Source organism: Phyllobates terribilis, unplaced genomic scaffold, assembly GCF_046119375.1.
Source record: "Phyllobates terribilis strain yellow unplaced genomic scaffold, ASM4611937v1 Scaffold_1__5_contigs__length_1240528914, whole genome shotgun sequence".
Lineage (NCBI taxonomy): Eukaryota > Metazoa > Chordata > Amphibia > Anura > Dendrobatidae > Phyllobates > Phyllobates terribilis.
Window position 1 is genome coordinate 1,125,912,833 of NW_027362761.1, and position 21,412 is coordinate 1,125,934,244.

Below are 21,412 nucleotides of genomic sequence, written 5' to 3' on the forward strand. Positions count from 1 at the left end.
CAGAGGGAACATTTTTACTGTGTAGGGGCACAGAGTGGGCATTATTACTGTAATTGTGTGTGGCACAGAAGGAGGGTTCAATTACAGAGGGGGCATTATTACTGTCTAAGTAACTTGTTATAGTGCTATATGCTTTGTGTAGTCACAGATTTCTCTGTGTTTCATTTTGCAGGGACGAATTATAGATGGAAGAAGAAGTCATGGCGGTTTGGGCCGAATGAAAAAGAAAAGGGAAAATGAATGACAATTAGCAAGAACGTCACAGGTGAGAACCTGCACAGGACAAACATGTATGGTCTGCAGAGCACTGGTTTAGAACTGATATTACCATTATATGGTGTGGTAAAGCGACTTGCTCGGCTCTCCGGAGGTAGACACAGGACACACGGTTCGGGTAAAACTTCCTGTGGGTTTATTATGCGGCACAAACTCCAGCAGCGTCCCATTAAAAAATAAACAGGCCCTCTCGGGGATAATGGGAAAACAAAAGAGAAAGTACAACAGAGTCTTATTAGCCAGCAAGGCTCGGCCTGCTCCAGGTAGCACAGCGAAGTCTTCAGCAACACCAGTCCTCAGGTATTGCTCTCTGGCTTCAGCCCAACAAAGCCTGGAGACTTCAATCTCCAAGCAACACACTACACAGAACAAACTACTGACTGAGTATTTAACAATGCTCAGCCACACCCCGAGGGGAGGTAGGGGAATGGCCTCTCACTCTCTTTGCCATGCCCATAAAACCACACCCTTTAAGAGAGTTAACCCCCAGCATATAATATGCTGGCAGTTTTTAGTAGGTTTCAGTTCACACAGGAGAGCAACCTGAGTGACACATACCTCCCCTCGTATATCATACCAATGACTCTGTCACAATGGTCACTGTATGGTGGTAATTCCAGTACCAGTAATAGTACAGAGGTTTTAGTTCAAGATGCACTCTAGTTTATATTTTTTATTAAATTAGTGTATGGTTTGTAGTTTGACTGTATACTCGCCTACCGCCACTTCCTCTAGCATCCAGAGTCGTTGTGCTGCACTTCTAAGTGACGTTACCGCAATTCCAACTGGCCGGCTAACTCTATGCGTGACCCAGAAGTGGCTTTTACAATGTAAGCCAAAGGAGCCTTGTTCTGATGTTCCATAAATTTACATTGTAAAAGCCACTTCCAGGTCATGCTAGAATGAGCCGGGTTTTCGGAATTGCGGTAAACTCACTGAGAAGTGGAGCAGAACAGTGCTGGATCCCGGAGAAGGTGGCGGCAAGTGAGTATATTAATACACTCACACTATACACTATACACATACTGTATACACACATATAATAAAAAAATACACTTCTTAAAAAAATAAAGGGAACACTCAAATAACACATCCTAGTTCTGAATGAATTAAATATTCTCATTGAATACTTTGTTCTGTACAAAGTTGAATGTACTGACAACAAAATCACACAAAAATCATCAATGGAAATCAAAAGTATTAACCAATGGAGGCCTGGATTTGGAGTCACCCCCAAAATTAAAGTGGAAAAACACACTACAGCATGATCCAACTTTGATGTAATGTCCTTAAAACAAGTCAAAATGAGGCTCAGCATTGTGTGTGGCCTCCACGTGCCTGTATGGCCCCCCTACAATGCCTGGGCATGCTCCTGATGAGGTTGCCGGTAGTCTCCTGTGGGATCTCCTCCCAGACCTGGGTTGAAGCATCAGCCAACTCCTGGACATTCTGTGGTGCAACGTGACGTTGGTGGATGGAGCGAGAAATGATATCCCAGATGTGCTCAATCAGATTCAGGTCTAGGAAATGGGCGGGCCAGTCCATAGCTTCAATGCCTTCATCTTGCAGGAACTGCTGACACACTCCAGCCACATGAGGTCTGGCATTGTCCTGCATTAGGAAGAACCCAGGGTCAACCTCACCAGCATATGGTCTCACAAGGGGTCTGGAGATCTCATCTCGGTACCTAATGGCAGTCAGGCTACCTCTGGCGAGCACATGGAGGGCTGTGCGGCCCTCCAAAGAAATGCCACCCCACACCATTACTGACCCACTGCCAAACCGGTCATGCTGAAGGATGTTGCAGGCAATAGCTCGCTCTCCACGGTGTCTCCAGACTCTGTCACGTCTGTCACATGTGCTCAATGTGAACCTGCTTTCATCTGTGAAGAGTACAGGGCACCAGTGGTGACTTTGCCAATCCTGTTGTTCTGTGGCAAATGCCAAGTGTCCTGCACAATTTTGGGCTGTGAGCACAACCCCCATCTGTGGACGTCGGGCCCTCATACCACCCTCATGGAGTCGGTTTCTAACCGTTTGTGCAGACACATACACATTTGTGGCCTGCTGGTGGTCATTTTGCAGGGCTCTGGCAGTGCTCCTCCTGTTCCTCCTTGCACAAAGGCGGAGGTAGTGATCCTGCTGCTGGGTTGTTGCCTTCCTATGGACCCCTCCACGTCTCCTGGTGTACTGGCCTGTCTCCTGGTAGCGCCTCCAGCCTCTGGACACTACACTGACAGACACAGCAAACCTTCTTGCCTCAGCTCGCATTGATGTGCCATCCTGGATGAGCTGCACTACCTGAGCAATTTCTGTGGGTTGTAGAGGCTGTCTCATGCTACCACGAGTGTGAAAGCACAACAACATTCAAAAGTGACCAAAACATCAGCCAGAAAGCATTGGTACTAAGATGTGGTCTGTGGTCCCCACCTGCAGATCCACTCCTTTATTGAGGGTGTCTTGATAATTGCCAATAATTTCCATCTATTGTCTATTCCATTAGCACAACAGCATGTGAAATTGATTGTCAATCAGTGTTGCTTCCTAAGTGGACAGTTTGATTTCACACAAGTTTGATTTACTTGGAGTTATATTCTGTTGTTTAAGTGTTGCCTTTATTTTTTTGAGCAGTGAATAGATGAGAATGCTTCTTTAATAACCAGGATGGCAGTATTATTACTACTGTATATGCGGATGGAATTTGTTTTATTGCAATATTATTACTATTATTAAATCTTATCTTGGAAATATAGGTAGCAGTAAATATTGGTTTCCTCCAGGCAGGCGAAAACCACGCAGGCAAAACGCGCGTTGAGGTGCGCTTTCCATTCACTCACAGCAGATCCTCCACACCTCTGACCACTATGTCGCAAGGTAATGCTTGACAATATTAGATTTGTGTACATCGATGTTACTTACATGCTTTGTTAAGACAATGCTTACCTGCCTCTGTAGCCCTATTTGAGCTTTATGTTTATAGCTCCCGTGTCCTCCTAACAAGTAGGACACAGGTTATGTTGCATGCTTGAATATATACTTGTACACATATAGTGTGGATCATTCTGCAGCTGGGGAAATGGTCTCTTTCTCCATTGGGTATTTCCATCTCATCCTTAACTTGGCCCCTCACCTCAGTCACTCATAATCTGTTTTTTATTGTTGTTTATCATATGGAATATTTTGCATAATAAAATGTACTGATTTATTGCACTAATAGCTATATCTCTGGCTGTTTCTGTTTGAGAGTGGTGTCCTCCACATATATTCTAGTGGATCCTAGTTACATCTCTCTATCCTCTTTTTGGTGTTAGATTATGATATGGAGCTATCCTTATAGGTTTACAGGGTAATTCAAGCATAGCTTCCAACCGTCCAGGATTTGGCAGAACTGTCTTGTCACATCACAGCTTTTGTCCCGGCTTCTCTACTCATCTCTCCGATGTTTTTGTCGCTCCTTCTCCTTGGAGGCAGGGACGCTTCTCTCTGCTCAGTGCATAAATTAAATTATACATTCACTTCTTCTCCCTCCTGTGATTGAGTCTCCCCAGGACTTGAACTCGCAGACTGATGCTCTACCAATGAGTCCCAGCTCACAGTGGTATAGCTTGGAGAATTTGGTAATCTTGACCTCTATCACAGGCAATGAACACAGAAGCAGATTATACATATCCATAGAGATACATTGTGTATAACAATGTATTTTTATGGTCCCTGTATACTTAGGTGAAGAAAAAGATTTTTTTTTGTTCCTATAAAAGTAGTAAAAATAATAAAGAGCAATTATAAAAATGTCTCTTTTTTTCTGTGAGTCTCCCCAGGTCTCAAGCCCACAATCTTAACATTGCAGAAAGGCGCTTAAGCTGCTGAGCCACAAGCTCTGATGAGATAAAGGGGAGAATTTTGTATACTTGATCTGTATTGCAGGCTCTGACTCTATAAGCAGATTATACCGATAGAAATACACTGCTATGTACAATGTATGTAATTTTATTCTAGACGGAGAATAAGATTATTTGATCCTATAAAATTAATAAAAATATTAATGAAAAACACTTGATAATGAAAAAATAATAATTTTTAATGTGTTTTTTAAAAAATAATGAACATCGCAATCAGCAAATAGCATGGATATACGGATGCATCTCACTAAGTTAGAAGATCATCAAATAGTTAATTTATTTCAGTTCTTCAATACAAAAAGTGAAACTCATATATTATATAGAGTCATTACAAACAGAGTGATCTATTTCAAGTGTTTATTTCTGTTAATGTTGATGATTATGGCTTACAGCCAATGAAAACACAAAAGTCATTATCTCAGTAAATTACAATAATTTACAAAAACCACCTGCAAAGGCTTCCTAAGCGTTTAAAAAGGTCTCTTACTCTGTTTCAGTAGGCTCCACAATCATGGGGAAGACTGCTGACTTGACAGATGTCCAGAAGGCAGTCATTGACACACTCCACAAGGTCCCAGAGTTCCAATTTTCATTTGGAAATCAAAGTCACAGTCTGGAGGAAGAGTGGAGAGGCCACAATCCAAGCTGCTTGAGGTCTAGTGTGAAGTTTTCACAATCAGTGATGGTTTGGGGAGCCATGTCATCTGCTGGTGTAGGTCCACTGTGCTTTATCAAGACCAAAGTCAGCGCAGCCATCTACCAGGAAATTTTAGAACACTTCATGCTTCCCTCTGCCGACAAGCTTTTTGGAGATGGAAATTTCATTCTCCAGCAGGACTTGGCACCTGTCCACACTGCCAAAAGTACCAATACCTGGTTTACAAAACAACAGTATCACTGTGCTTGATTGGCCAGCAAACTCGCCTGACCATAACCCCATAGAGAATCTATGGGGTATTGTCAAGAGGAAAATGAAAGACACCAGACCCAACAATGCAGACGAGCTGAAGGCTGCTATCAAAGCAACCCTAACACCTCAGCAGTGCCACAGGCTGATCGCCTCCATGCCACGCCGCATTGATGCAGTAATCGATGCATTTACTGAACATACATTTCAGTAGGCCAATATTTCGGATTTTAAAAGCATTTTTCAAGCTGGTGTTATAATGTATTCTAATTTACTGAGATAATGACTTTTGTGTTTTCATTAGCTGTAAGCCATAATCATCAACATTAACAGAAATAAACACTTGAAATAGATCACTCTGTTTGTAATGACTCTATATAATATATGAGTTTCACTTTTTGTATTGAAGAACTGAAATAAATGAACTTTTTGATGATATTCTAATTTAGTGAGATGCACCTGTATTTGGCGTCCCTGTAATCACGGCCCACACAACACAGCGATTAGATTATTTACGGGGATTGGTAAATGTCATAATAAAAATGCGTGATTGATATTTTTTCTCTTTTAAACCCATAAAAAATTGTACTAAAACTGTAATGCTGAGGCCATGTTCACACGTAGTATAAATGCTGCAGGTGTCTGCCCCACACAACGCAATAACAATCCTCTCTGATTATTGCATGATTGCTGCGTTTCTTTTACGCGTCCTCCCCCTTATTTGATGCGTTTTTGGGGCAAAGGCAGAGTTTTCAACGCTTATTTAATGGATCAGAAAAGCTTTAATTCTGCACTTAAAAATGCAATGCTGTTTCTTTTTTTTTATGCGTCTTTTTCGGAAGAGAAGCCTATAGAGGAAAAAAGCACCAAAACCGCAGAGTTCAGCATCGTCTTTAGATGCACCAAAGGTGGAGATTTTATGAAATCACATCCACTTTGCTTCCAAATTTAGACCTTGTTCACATGTAGAGTAAATGCTGCTTATTTTCTGCTGCTTTTTTGCACAAAAAAATTCTGTGTTTAATTGTCCAAGCAAAGTGGATGTGATTCCATGAAAACTGCGCCTGCTGTGCGCCCAAGGACACGGCTGAACTGTGCGGTTTTGATGCTTTTTTATTTCTTGTCTTCTATGTGGATCCTAAAAAAATGTTAAAAACTGCAGATACTTTTTAAGAGCAGAATCAAAGCTTTTCTGTACTATAAAAAACACATTAAAAACGCGGCTTCACATCTGCACCAAAAACGCATCAAATAAGCCTGGTTGCACTAACTTGCATGCTGGACCAGCGACCAGTGACTACATCCGCTCATCTCTATCCCAACTGTACCGGGTACAGCGGACAGTCCAGGATTTGGGTCTACGCCTTGCAGTCTCAGGTGTCTGCTGAATTTCTTTCACTACCACCGCCCCTCTGACAACTCCTCCTGCCAGGGTAAAAAGAAATGGTAAATAGGCATGGATTGGGGTGTGGCCAGGGCCTGGCCTGGCCAAAATTTACAACGCACCGTATGATCATTCCCTCTTTCTGTTCTTCAAAAGTTAGGAGGTATGATTTAAGTAATAGTGACCCCAATCTGAGTAAAGGAAGGAGCCAGTATGGGCCGGTGTGCTTTCAAATGCCAGGGCTGAATTTTAGTCCCACTCCGTCCCTTAGTGCTCATTGTGCCTGAGTCTATGCTCACCAGTTGACCCTCTGATACTCTAGTGGGTTAAATGGAACATACCTGCATTTTTGTTACAACCTCCCCTGTCCCTACTCTTGGGGTATGTGCAGACGTATCTGACGTGCCCCCTGGGCCGTGGGGTACTCTCCGTGCCGGGCCGGTCGTTGCTAAGGGAGATGTCACAGTGGCGGTGACCCGGTCCGTGACCCGGGGCGGTCAATCAAAAGGGGAATATTTACAGGGGATTTATAGTTCTTATATACAGTTAGTGACGCCACCTGTGGTATGCGGCTATGTGGAGCCGCCGCTGCGGAGCAGGTCCTCTGGAGCTGGTGTGAATGCAGCAGAGTTGGTTTAGCTCTCCACAGGTAGAGCTTAGCTCCAGGGCAGTGTACATGTTGCTGTTATGGTGTAGTGCAGAAGATGGCGCAGAAAATGATCACAGAGACAGTAAGGTGCAGTCCTCAGGGTTTACTCACGGTTTCTTAAACTTCCAGTTACCTGTACTAGAGTAACTTTCCACGGCGTTCTGTGCTTACTCAGGGAGGGGTTCAGCCAACCCTCAGGTACCTCCAGAGTACATAGCGGGAGCCCCTTCTGTGTGTTCCCTCTGGCCGTCTCCCTGCACCTCACACCTAGTGTCCCAATCCAGTGACCGTGGACCTTGTCGGGCGACGTCTTCTCTGTCCCCTGGGTCCTCTATGGCTACCTTCTTGGTGAGACTGTTGTGGATTGTGGCTGCAGTACCTGAAATACTACAGCCTCCGGTTTCCTAGTTGAGATTTGAAGAACTCTGCTAGTTTAGGGACCGGTCCCCTCTGTGCGACCTGACCCCTCCACCGCCTGGCAGATTCGGGCGTATGGGTGGCCTCCAGCACTACCCATACCCCTGGGGTCCCTTCCTCATTCCTGGAGCCTTTCTCCTGCTCCTCTCCTCCTCAGTCTGTCCTGGGCCTCTCTCTAGGCCCTCCTCCTGAGCAGAGCTCCTGCAGAGCTCCTGCTCCCTCTACTTCTCCTCTCAGACTGCTCTGACTGACTGGCTACACACCCAAGATGGCTTCCCTCTTTATACTACTCCTAACAAGTGCTCCCCTGATTTACTTCTTCCACCCACACCCACTACATGGTTCTCCCTACTTTGGTTCCCCCCACTCCAGCCAGGGAAAGGGCTCAGCAGGAAGCGTGACACATCTTGCCCTTTCAGCTGGTCTGGAGTAGTGTAGTGTTGGATGCAGGTGTTAGGGTCCCGGACTGTACTCCTTCCTTACCTGAGAGTGAGATACCACACCTCTGGGTGAGATGCAATACCTCTGTGGCGACCGAACCCTCAAAGGCGCTGCATATCTCCCAGCCTGCGGCCCCGGCATTGCGGAGAAGCCGCACACGGATATGCAAATGAGCTCCCGCATGCGGACCCACAGGAGAAATTGACTTGCCACGGTCTGGAAAGACACGCCGCATGTCAGTTTCCGCGGGTGCACAGAGACGCATAGTGGACATGGGATTTGTACAAATCCCATCCATTATGCTGTAACAGCTGGGCACTGCGGGTTTGACGCTGCATAAGTCTGCAGCGTCAAACCCCCAGCGGCTCCGGTTCATCTGCACACACCCTTACATCGACTTTCTTCGTTGCCAGGCACTCTTGCTTTGACTTTGTGCTCCGCAATGACATGGGGAAGGTAGTGCTGATATCATTACAAGGTTATCAGCTTCTCCAGCAGGGGAATATTCTCCTCTTTCTTGCATTGTAAGTGTCACCCAGCCATGAATACAAGCATAATAAGATATTTAATAGAGGTTATTTCTGGCAAGCCAATCACTTGGCCTGGTCAACAGATCAATGGCAGGACAGGTTAGGTGGTTAATGGAGTTGCATTGTCCCCTATTTAAATCCTTATGCTTCGGCATCTCATTTTACAGTTATTATATTGGTTTGACCCTTTGTGTTCTGACAAAGTTTCCATACTTCTATTGGTCAGCTGGTCAGCCCCTTAGGGCTCATACTCACATGCGAGAAAAACAGACGAGTGCAATCCGATAAAAAATCTAATCGCACTCTGACCAATGTTATTCAATGGGTTACATCTAGTGATGAGCAAGCATGCTCGCAACTGCTCGGTGCTCGCCCGAGCATCTCACTGCTCGAGATGCTCGGTGCTCGCCGAGTTTTCCGGGGTTGCTCGGCGGGAGCTCGGGTCTCCTCCCTGCATGTTTGGCGCTCTTTACAGAGCCAATGAACATGCAGGGATTGCCTGCCACTCACTGTAATGCCGTAGCCATGTTGGTTGTGGCATTACAGTGATTGGCTGGCGGCACAGCGTCATCAGGTCTATCTCAGACCTGGAGCCGCCATGTTGGTCACAGTCTACTCCGGAATCAGGCAGTGTAGGGGGGGATGCTCCTGTGTCAGGGAGAGATTTGTTTGTTTCTAGTTAGTGTAGGTATACCAAACTATATTAGAGACACATATCCATCTCAACAAACAGTCCTTCTGAGGACTAATCCATCTGCAGAGATATCAGGCATGCAGTGTATATAGGCATGCGGGGTATATAGCAGACTGCAGTGCATATAGCACAAGAGTCTCCATTCCAGTTTTGTCTGCTTCTGCTGCTGCTGTTAGATATTTCTAGACACAGACCCAGGTCTCAGGGGACAGGAATAATTTTTTTTTGGATCTTCATCCTCATTATTTGCTTAAAAAGCAATCCAGAGAACACCGTTATTCTGCGTCATTTGCTTGTTGGCACTACAGAATACAGCCAGGTCCTTTCCATATTACAGCACTAAAAATACAGCTATTTAAAACTGTGGTTTGTGCGTCACACAGATCACATATAATTGCACTGAAAATATTGCCATTTCTGGCCTCCATTGAAATTTTGTTTCAGTGTGTCAGTGAAGCTATTGACACCACTTTGCTGTTCAAAACAGTTACCTACAGGACAGCTATTTAAAACTGTGGTTTGTCCGTCACACGGATCACATATAAGTTCGCTCCAAATTCAGCCATTTGTAGTGAGCGTGGAAGATATTGTCCTCCATTGAAAATGGGCAAGGCACGTGGCATGGGACAGGGAACTGGACGTGATGATGATGGTGATGGTGCATGCAGAGGCCGAGGCCGTGGGCAAGCTGAAATTGTGCCACAACAAACACCCACATCTTCTCGCTCGACCTTCCTGTCCCAATTAATAGGGGACCACAGAACACCACTATTGAACACAGAGCAGTGTGAAAAGGTTATTGGTTGGATAGCAGATAATGCTTCCAATCACATAACCACCACCACCACCCTATCTTCCACACAGTCAAGCCTCAGTAGCCGTGAGTCTGGACCGCATATTCCTCACCCTGATCCTCCTTCCTCCCACCATGCCAAGTGCCCAGAGACAACTGATCCCACACTTGGACACTCCGAAGAGCTGTTCACTTTTCCATTTATAGATTCGATGCCCAAATATTTGAGCAGCCACGGTCACACGAAGGCGACGGTAAGAAAGTGTCACAAGAGGTGGACGATGATGAGATGATGACGATGATGAGACACAATTGCCAGAAAGTCAGGAGGAGGACCAGGGTGTGGAAGTGGAAGACAAGGTGGTGGATGATATAGTAACTGACCCAACCTGGCAAGAGGACATACAGAGCAAGGACAGCAGCACACAGGGGGAGGGAGGCAGAGCACCCCAACAGGCAGGAAGAAGCAGTGTGGTGGCCGCAGACAGAAGGCAGGCAACCGTTCCCCGTAACACAAACATGAAGGAAGTTGCCAGTACAACTGTTAGGTCTTCCCGAGTCTGGTTGTTTTTTAAAGACTCTGCCGATAACTAGCAGCCTGACCACCAACAGCATGATCAGGCACATGGCAGCAAAGCACCTGACTTTGTGGGCCAAACCCCAGGGTCCAGGAACAGTGTCTGAGGGTGGCACCACTGCTTCTTCCGCTGTTGTGCACGCAAGCCACTCCCCTTTCCATGGTGCATGCGAAGATGCCTCCTGCCCTGCACCTATCGTTGCACACTCTCAAGTAGCAGCATCAGGAAGCACGTCCACGTCCTTGTCCCAGTGCAGCGTTCAGTTGTCCATACCCCAGTCCTTGGAACGCAAGCGCAAATACACAGCCAATGCCCCACAGGCCACACTAACTAAATTCCCACATTTCGCGACTGCTTGCGCTAGAAATGTTGCCTTTTAGGCTCGTGGAGACGGAAGCATTCCGCAACCTGATGGCGGCCATTCCTCGGTACTCGGTCCCCAGCCCCCACTATTTCTCCCGGTGTGCCGTCCCCGCATTACACAATCACGTGTCCCAAAACATTAGCCGTGCCCTTAACAACGCAGTTACCAGGAAAGTCCACCTAACCATGGACGCGTGGACAATTGTTTGTGGACAGGTACGGTATATCTTGCTGATGGCACACTGGATTAACATAGTAGAAGTCGGAACTTGGGACGGAACATGTCCTCCCGACGCCAAGGATTGTGGGCCCTAGGTCAATCAGAGTTGCCCCCACAGTCTACAGCTCCTGCACCTCATCCTCCTCAGCCTCCTCCTCCTCTTTAACCTCCATCTCCGAAATGACCACATCAGTCACAACCTGGAAGCACTGCAGCACTGCCTCGGCCAAGCGGCAACAGGCTGTGCTGAAGCTAATATGCTTAGGTGACAAACCGCACAATGCTGAAGAGTTGTGGACAGCTCTGAAAGAGCAGACAGATCTGTGGCTCACACCGCTGAACCTACAGCCAGGCATGGTCGTTAGCGACAATGGCCGGATCCTGGTGGGGGCTCTGAGGCGAGGCAAGCTCACACACGTACCATGCCTGGCCCATGTGCTTTACCTCGTGGTTCAGCAGTTTCTCAAATCCTACCCGAAGCTGCCAGATCTGCTTGTTAAAGTACGCCGCCTGTGTTCCCATTTCAGAAAGTCACCTACAGCTTCCGCCGCCCTTGCCGTGTTTCAGCAGCGTTTGCTGCTTCCGGCTCACATACTGGTGTGTGATGTCCCCACGTGTTGGAACTCTACTCTAGATCATTAGAGAAGAGTTAGATCGTTAGAGAAGAATAGGATGCTAAATAACCCCAAAGTTTTATCTTGCATGCTGACCAACACAAGAAGCCTGACCAATAAGGCGGATGAGCTGCAGGCGCTTATATCGGAGGAGAGGTATGACATCATAGGTATAACAGAGACTTGGCTAGACGATAGCTACGACTGGGCGGTAAATTTATTAGATTATAGTTTATTTAGAAGGGACCGGAAACAGGGGAAAGGCGGAGGAGTCTGCTTATATGTAAAGTCATGTCTAAAACCCAGACTAAGGGAAGATATAGGAGAGGGAGAAGAGGGGGTCGAGTCCATGTGGGTAGAGATAGAGGGAACTAAAAATAATAATAAAATATTACTGGGGGTCTGCTATAAGCCACCAAATATAACAGAGGAGAATGAGAATCTGCTATTAGGACAAATAGACAAAGTAGCAAAACATAATGAAGTGATTGTAATGGGGGATTTCAACTACCCGGATATTGACTGGTAAACAGAAACCTGTAGATCTCAGAAAGGTAAAAGGTTCTTGACAAATATTAAGGATAATTATCTCTCACAACTAGTGCAGGAACCAACGAGAGGGAAGGCCGAGTTGGACTTAATATTGACTAATAGGCCTGATAGAATAACTGAGGTACAGATAGGGGGGCACCTAGGTAATAGCGACCATAATATTATCAACTTCAAAATGCCCTTCAGTAGGGTTATCAATAAGGGAACAACAAAAACATTAAACTTTAGGAGGGCGAAGTTTGATCAGCTGAAAGAAAGCCTTCAACTTATTGACTGGGACAAAGTTCTTAATCAAAGGAATACGAATAGTAAATGGGAAACCTTCAAAAGAATTCTGAATACTCAGTGCGAGAGATATATACCATATGGGAATAAAAGGGCCAGAAATAAGAGGAAACCAATATGGTTGAACAAGAACGTAAAAGGGGCGTTAAATAGCAAAAAAGAGGCATTCAAGAGATTAAAACAGGAAAACAGTAAGGAAGCACTAATGTGTTACAAGGAAAAAACGAGAACCTGTAAAAAACAAATAAAAATAGCGAAGGAGGAAACAGAGAGACGTATTGCTAGGGAAAGTAGATCAAATCCCAAACTGTTCTTTACGTATGTAAATAGTAAAAGGATTAAATCGGATAATATTGGACCGATAAAAAGTGAGGAAGGCAAAATCATAGAGAAAGATGAGGATAAAGCTAATCTATTAAATAATTTTTTTTTGACAACTTTCACAAAGGAAATCGAACTAACAGGAGAAATGAGAAGTAACAAACTTAATCCTCCACTAAGTATGACAAATCTAACCCAAGCTGGGGTACAGAAACGCCTCAGTAACATTAAAATAAACAAATCACCAGGACCTGATGGCATACACCCACGGGTACTAAGGGAACTAAGTAATGTGATAGACAGACCGTTATATCTTATATTTAAGGACTCTGTTGAGACTGGGTCTGTGCCACTTGATTGGCGACAGGCGAATGTAGTGCCAATATTCAAAAAGGGAGCGAAAAGTGACGCCGGAAACTATCGGCCGGTGAGTCTGACGTCCGTTGTGGGCAAAATTTTTGAAAGCTTCATTAAAGAGGCAATTACGGAGCATCTTGATGCTAATAATCTTTTAATCCCGAACCAACATGGATTCATGAGGAATCGCTCCTGCCAAACAAACCTGATTGACTTCTACGAGGAGGTTAGCTCTCGAGTAGATCAGGGGGAACCAGTGGATGTCGTGTATCTCGACTTCTCAAAAGCGTTCGATAGCGTGCCACATAATAGGTTGGTATACAAAATGAGAATGATGGGGCTGGGGGAAAATGTCTGCAAGTGGGTAGCTAACTGGCTAAAGGATAGATGGCAGAGGGTGGTTATAAATGGAATATACTCAGATTGGGTAAGCGTCACTATTGGGGTACCACAGGGGTCTGTACTAGGCCCAATGTTATTTAATATCTTTATTAACGACATAGTCAACGGGATAAATAGTAAAATATCTATATTTGCAGATGACACAAAGTTATGTAAAACAATTAATACAAAAGAGGACAGTGCAGACCTACAGAGGGATTTGGATAAGCTGGGTAGGTGGAGCATTAAATGGCAAATGAGGTTTAACGAGGAGAAATGTAAGGTCATACATATGGGAAGGAAAAATGGAAGTCACCAGTACTCACTGAATGGGAAATCATTGGGGAATTCAGAGATGGAGAAGGACTTGGGCATCTTGATTGATAGCAAACTAAATTGGAGTGCCCAAAGTCAGGCCGCTGCTGTAAGGGCAAACAGGGTAATGGGATGCATCAGAAGAGGTATAGCTGCAAAGGATGAGAACATTGTTCTTCCACTGTACAAAGCACTGGTCAGACCACACTTGGAATACTGTGCTCAGTTATGGGCCCCAATATATAGAAAGGATATAAAAGAGCTTGAAAAGGTACAAAGGAGGGCAACAAAATTAATAAAGGGAATGGAGGGACTGCAATACCCAGAGAGGTTGGCAAAACTAGGACTATTCAGCTTGGAAAAGAGAAGGTTGAGGGGGGACATAATAAATGTGTACAAATATGTTAGGGGACAGTATAGAGATCTTGCCCAAGATTTGTTCAAAAGGAGGGATATTACGGTAACAAGAGGGCACTCACTAAGACTGGAAGAGAAAAGGTTTCAGCACCAGCATAGGAAGGGGTTCTTTACGGTAAGAGCAGTGAGAATATGGAATTCACTGAGTGAGGAGACGGTAATGTCGGATTCACTACACCAGTTCAAGCGTGGACTGGATGCATTTCTAGATACCAGGCAGATTTCAGCATATACTTAAAAATAAAATAAAATAGTAGGTTGATACAGGGATTTATTCTGACTGCTGGTTTCAGAGTCGGGAGGGAATTTTTCCTCAGGTGAAGATTGGCCAAATCAATTGGGGTTTTTGCCCTCCTCTGGATCAACTTTAGCAATTACAGAACTAACAGGTCGAACTTGATGGACGCAAGTCTTTATTCGGCTTTACAAACTATGTTACTATGTTACTATGTTACACTGCAGATGTTGGGAAGGATTTGTTAGCAGATGAGGGCAGTTGTTGAGTACCAGCATCAATAAGGCCGTCGGTGTTCAGTTCAGACTCCACACATAAGACCTCAGGAGTTGGCATGGATGTCAGACATATGTACCATCCTCCAAAACTTTGAGGACTCCACCAAGATGGTGGGCGGCGATGACGCCATAATTAGCGTCACCATCCTGCTTCTCTGTCTTCTGAAACGTTCTCTGCTCACAATCAAAGAGGATGGATTGCAGGTTGAATGCGATGTGCGATTTACCCATTTACTTCCAGTTACTTGGGTATGTTGCTTGTCTTTGGTTTTTCTTTGTTTAGTGGCCTTGTGTGAACATGCATTTACATTTTGCATGCACAACAATTTATGTTTCAGTTCAGACTTCTAGGTTTTTTCTACGATGAGATGGAGCTAGGAACCATACAGGGTGATTACACACAGCCCAGCCTCATCTCATCTCAACGTTGATTGGGTGACAATGAGGAAGAGGAGGAGGAAGAACAGGAGCTAGTTTCATGCACTATAGATGGTACTACCTGCACAACTGTCATACCTTCTGTTCAGCATGGATGGCCTGAGGACATAGAGGAGGAGGAGGAGGAGAGCATGGCTTCTCATCCTCTTTGTGAGGATACGGAAGTCTTGCCTGTTAGCAGTCTGGCACGCATGGCTGAGTTTATGTTACGCTGCCTTTCCCATGACCCTCACGTTCTCAAAATTTTGGGTGACAGTCATTACTAGTTGGTGACACTTCTAGACCCACGTTACAAGGAAAACTTTATATCTCTTATTCCTGAGGCGGACAGGTCTACAAAAATGGGGCAGTACCAGAAGACCCTTGTTGCGGAACTATTAAAAAAAATTCCCATCTGAAAACGCTGGCGGCAGAGGTCACAGTTCATTGGACAACCAAGGAGTACAGGCGAGAGAGACACAACTCCAATCCAGCAGAGGCAGGGTAACACTGTCAAAGTTCTGGGAGAACTTTCTCAGCCCCTCCCATCGCACAGGTCTTGAGGCGCGGGGTACTCTCACAAGGAGTGTAAAGTTTGGGAAGATGCTGCAGGAGTACCTTGCCAACCATACCAACATCCTCCGTGATTCCTCTGTTTCTTATAATTATTGAGTATCCAAGGTGGACACATGGAATGAACTGGCTCTCTACGCCTTGGAGGTCCTGGCTTGCCCTGCTGCTAGCGTTTAAACAGAGCGGGTTTTTAGTGCTGCTGGTGGAATTACAACTAATAAGCGCATCCACCTGTCAACTGAAAATGCTGACAGGCTGACTCTTATAAAAATGAACAAGGGCTGGATTGGGCCAGACTTCTTAACATCACCATATCACCAGGGTGACCGTGGTCTGTGATGCAACACCCACATAATTTTTTTAAAGGGTGCTTATGATGCCCGTAAAAAAAATTTTTTATACAGTATGTTCATGTATACCCCCCAGGGGTAAATGTTTGTCAGCCCATACACTTAGTGCATGGGTATTACAAGTATAGGAGACCCGCTCCATTCTAATGGGAACATTTTTTTATGAGGCCCTCCTCCACATCTCTTCCAAGGGACATTGGAGTGCCTCCAACTTTTTTGCAGACCTTGCATTCACTGCATAGGCCAACACTATGGGAGACCCACTTCCTAATAATGGGAACATTGTTTTCAAAAGGCCCCTCTGACCTCCAAGTCTCTTCCAAGGGGCATTGCATTGCCTCCAAATTTTTGGCAGCCCTTGTATTCACTGCATAGGCAAACACAATGGGAGACCCACTTCCTAATAATGGGAACATTGTTTTCAAAAGGCCCCTCTGACCTCCACGTCTCTTCCAAGGGGCATTGGAGTGCCTCCAAATTTTTGGCAGCCATTGCATTCACTGAATAGGCAAACACAATGGGAGACCCACTTCCTAATAATGGGAACATTGTTTTCAAAAGGCCCTCTGACCTCCACGTCTCTTCCAAGGGGTATTGGAGTGCCTCCAAATTTTTGGCAAACCTTGCATTCACTGCATAGGCAAACATAATGGGAGACCCACTCCCTAATAATGGGAATATTTTTTTTCAGAAGGCCCTCCTCTACGTCTCTTCCAAGGGGCATTGGAGTAGGTCCAAATTTTTGGCAACCCTTGCATTCACTGCATAGGAAAACAGTATGGGAGACCCACTTCCTAATAATGGGAACATTGTTTTCAGGAGGCCCTCCTCTAAGTCTCTTCATTGGAGTGCGTCCAAATTTTCAAAGTAGTATTGGGGTGTGTCCAAATTTTGGGCAGCCCTGCCACTCACTGCATGCACAATAACAGTATAGGATACCCACTCTTTAGTAATGGGAACAACAAAGCATGGCCAGCTGATGGCTCTCTTAAAATAGTGAGGGCCGACTGCTGGACCTTTAAGAATAGTAAAGGCCGCCTGATAAAAATAGGCTATGTGACTTTCAGAGTCCCTCCTTCATAAATGAAACAGGATGTGTCTGAACATGTCTCACACACCACATGGCCAGATAAGGTTGTAAAATGTTAAAATGACATTTCCCGGTGAATGCGTTTGTCACTGTTGAAAGCAATGCAAAAGTCCAAAAATGCATCAAAAACACTACGTGTGAACACAGCCCAAGGTGTGGAGGAATATTTTTGTTTTGGTTATTTATTTTGCCTTATATACAAGTCATTACCCTGGAAAGGATGTTCCTTAACATATTTCCCAGGAAAATCCATTTTGGTTTAGTTTTTGTATGTTTTATTGTGAGTCCGTAAAAGTGGCGTAATACCTCTGACAACATTGTTGACAGCAGTGACCTGGGAGTCAGAAATGTTTCCAGGGGTCTTCCCCATGCTGTTCCCATGCCATTTGAGCACTGTTCCCATCGATTTGGGCAATTTTTAGGGCCTCTGCAGACCGCCGGGGGGGAGCCGCCTGAAAAATGCTTGAGTTTCCCGTAGACTTACATTGGGCTCGTTGCTCAGGTTGAGCCCCGAGTATTCCAATGTGCTCGACCCGAGCATTTTAGTGCTCGCCTATCATTAGTTACATCTCATCTGCGATTTTTTTCTCAGCTGAAATTGGACTGAGAAAAAAATTTCAGCGTTTTTTTTCTCACATATGGGCATGAACCCTTAATTGCATTTTCTGGAATTGACATTGGGTTGTTTGAATATTCTTTTGCTTCACGTCTCTGCTTGAGTCCTTGGTTTTGAACATATGGCTATTCTCCTGACTCAGCCACTTGGTAGCTGACTTGTCTCCAATTCTCTGAATTTGACCTCGCTAGCCAACACCTCTTCCCTTAACTTGCTTTACCAGCTAGCAGCTACTCCATGAACTCAACCTGGGGGTTCTCTCCAGCAAAAGCCAGATACCTATACAGGATGTACAGTATGATTGGCAATCAAGCCTGTTGAACACTACCGATAATATTATCTAAGTTACACCCACACATTAGCGCCAATGTTGCATAAAATCTATTAACCGTAATAATGTTTCTCAACTTAAGTGTGGGTTGACATCCAGAGGGAAACCACACAAGACATGGTTAGATTTCACTCTAGGACCCCAGTTCATAGTCACATGTGTAAATATATTTATGTATATACATAAATATATCCTAAAAATTATTCTGAACTGAAAAAATGAACATAAATATTGTTTGTATTTCTTTTAATATGTATGAAGATGATTTTGAACAGAAAAAATGTAAAGAAAAAAAATAAAGTGTTTAGGACCTGTAAATCAGTTGATATATTAGCTTCCACACCATGTGCATTATTTTCTTCTCATGCAAATTAATGTTCCATATGTTTCAGGGATGTGAAAATTCCATTTTGCAGCCAAGAAATATTACAATAGTTTATGCAAATCCTTCAATAGCCTGAAGAGGTGTACATATTAAGAAAATAAACCACTATGTATTTTCAACAGAGATGGTTAATCTGAATTCTACACGCATGTGAATCTTGGCAATCTATTGAATTAAAGTGTGGAGTATATTTCACAAAGCTGAATATTAAACAGGCTAATGGCTGCAAATTATAATTATATCCATGTCATGGGAAACTCCTAACATATAGGTAATTGCACCACATTTTTGCAATTTTTCTTCCCAAGGTTTATCTCTGTACAGTATATGTTATATAGCATACCACTGCAGGAATTCTGAAAATCAACCTTCTCCAATCACAATCATATCAAAAATATCCATGGTCTTTTGGTAACTAACCCGTTCAAGACATTTGTCGTACTTGTAAGGTGTAAGTCAGAGGCGGGTGTATGGAACGGACTTACACAGCGAGCCCACCCCATGTCTGGCAGGTGATGGCTGTGTATTACAGCCAGGACCTCCTGCTAAGAATCACAGGTGGAGCTGTGCTTCGCCCGTCATTGTTACCTGTTAAATGCCACTGATAATTTTTGTCAGCGGCATTTAACATGCACTGGCATGCATGTGCGTCATTCTCTCTGCCAATCGGCATGCCCATAACATGATCGTGGGTCTCCGATGGGTTGTCGTGACAGCCAGGGGTCAGCTGATGACCCCCGTGCCTGTCATAACATCTTGAAACCCTGTCTGTAGTCGGACTTCAAAGGAGTCCTTGATTTCTACTATATGCAGTGATGCTGTAGCATTCCTTATATAGCACAAGCAATCGGACAATCGCATTTTCAAGTCCCCTAACAAGAACAGTGAAAAGTAAAAAAAAGTTTTAAAAAATAATTTTTCCCCCATGAAAAATAAAGAAAAGAAAAAAAACTACACATATGTGGTATCAACGCGTTCAGAACAGTCTGATCTATCAAAGTATAAAAACAATCCAATCGGTAAATACCATAAACAAAAAAAAATTCAAGAACGCCAAAAATTATTTTTTTTGTCACTGGAATGCCATAAAAATGCTGAAACAGGTGATTAAAAAGTCACATCTATCCCAAAATAGTATTTACAAAAACATTATCTCGCCCTGCAAAAAATAAGCCACACACAGCTCCATCGTCTGAAAAATGAAAATGTTATGGGTCTCGGAAAATGGTAACACAACTCTAAAAAATTCTGATTGTTTTTTCCACTACTAAAATAATAAAAAAAAACTAGACATGTTGGGCATCATCATAATCATATTGATGATTCATTTTTACCACAAAAATTTCTCCCCACTTGGAATTTTTTCCCTATTTTCCAGTACACTATATAGTAAAATAAATTGTGTCATTCAAAAGTACAATTCATCCTGCAAAAAAGCAACCCCTCATATGCCTATGTGGACAGAAAAATTAAAGAATTATGGCTCTGGGAAGGAGAGGAGAAAATGGAAACACAAAAGTGGAAATTGGCCGTGGTGTGAAGGGTGTAACATAGAAACTTGGGGTTGATAATATGGTTTTTATTATTGGTTTTTAATCCTATCACTGTCAGAGGTACATTGAGTAAAGATGGGTGTATTTTTTTCATTTGGAATTGAATTCTATTGAATTTCACAAAAATCCACATTCTGGAGAATTGTTTTATTTTTGGAATTCACTCCACACAAATTCAGCAACATATAGCTGAGCTCTGTTGCTAAAGAGTGGAGAGCAGGCAAAAGGTTAAAAAAAAAACATACCTCAGTGATCACCTCTCTGGACATCCCTACTACTCCCTACCTCCTGTCCAGTCCTCCACTACTCTGGTGCATGCTGCACATGTTCAAAGGCCTACACATGGCCAGAAATACCGACCTACTGTAGTGTGAAGCCAGGCCCACTTCTGGATGCAGGCTCCAGAGGTCACTATGCATTCACAGTGATCTCCGGGCCTGCTCGAAGCCTGAAGACCCAGCCTAGAATGAACACCAGGTCACAATGGTGACGTGGAGGACTGGACTGCACACAGGGAGCAGCGAGGATGGCTGGAAAGGTGAGTGCTGAGGTGTGTTTTTTTTCTTTTCTTTTTAACTTTATGCCATCAACTTACCTCTCCAGCCTTCCCTGCTGCTCTCACCGTGCTGTCTGGTCCTCTTTGTCTCCATGAGAGATCACAGAGCATAATAAAAGATAGTAAATTAGAATTTTGAAAGTTGAATTTCCCAGTAAAATCTGCACAACCAGGTGAATTTGAATTTAGCCTGGGTCACTCATATCTAGCCTTGAAGCATCTTACACTTTTTTTTTCAACTTAAACATTGAAATCAGGAACTGGCAATTTATTATTTATCTGGTGTTCTCTAAAATTATAAATTATCTATCTACCGTATTTTTTGGACTATAAGACGCACATTGGGGTGCGTCTTATAGACCGAATGTAGCTTACCAGGGACCGGCAGCGGCAGGAGGAGGAGTCAGGCGATATTGCGGGTCCTGAACTTGGAGGAGGGGGTGTCCGGAGGTACGATGCTGCGGGACGATGCTGCGAGTCCCAGGATGGCAGGATGCCGGGGCTCCATCAACATTTTATGAAAGTCTGGAGCCCCCCAACTTCCATGTTTTCTATGCAGTGGACTCTGGCAAAATGGCAGCCGGAGGTGGAGCCTGCGCAGATTGAGATCTCAGCTCCGAGATCTCGGTACCAAA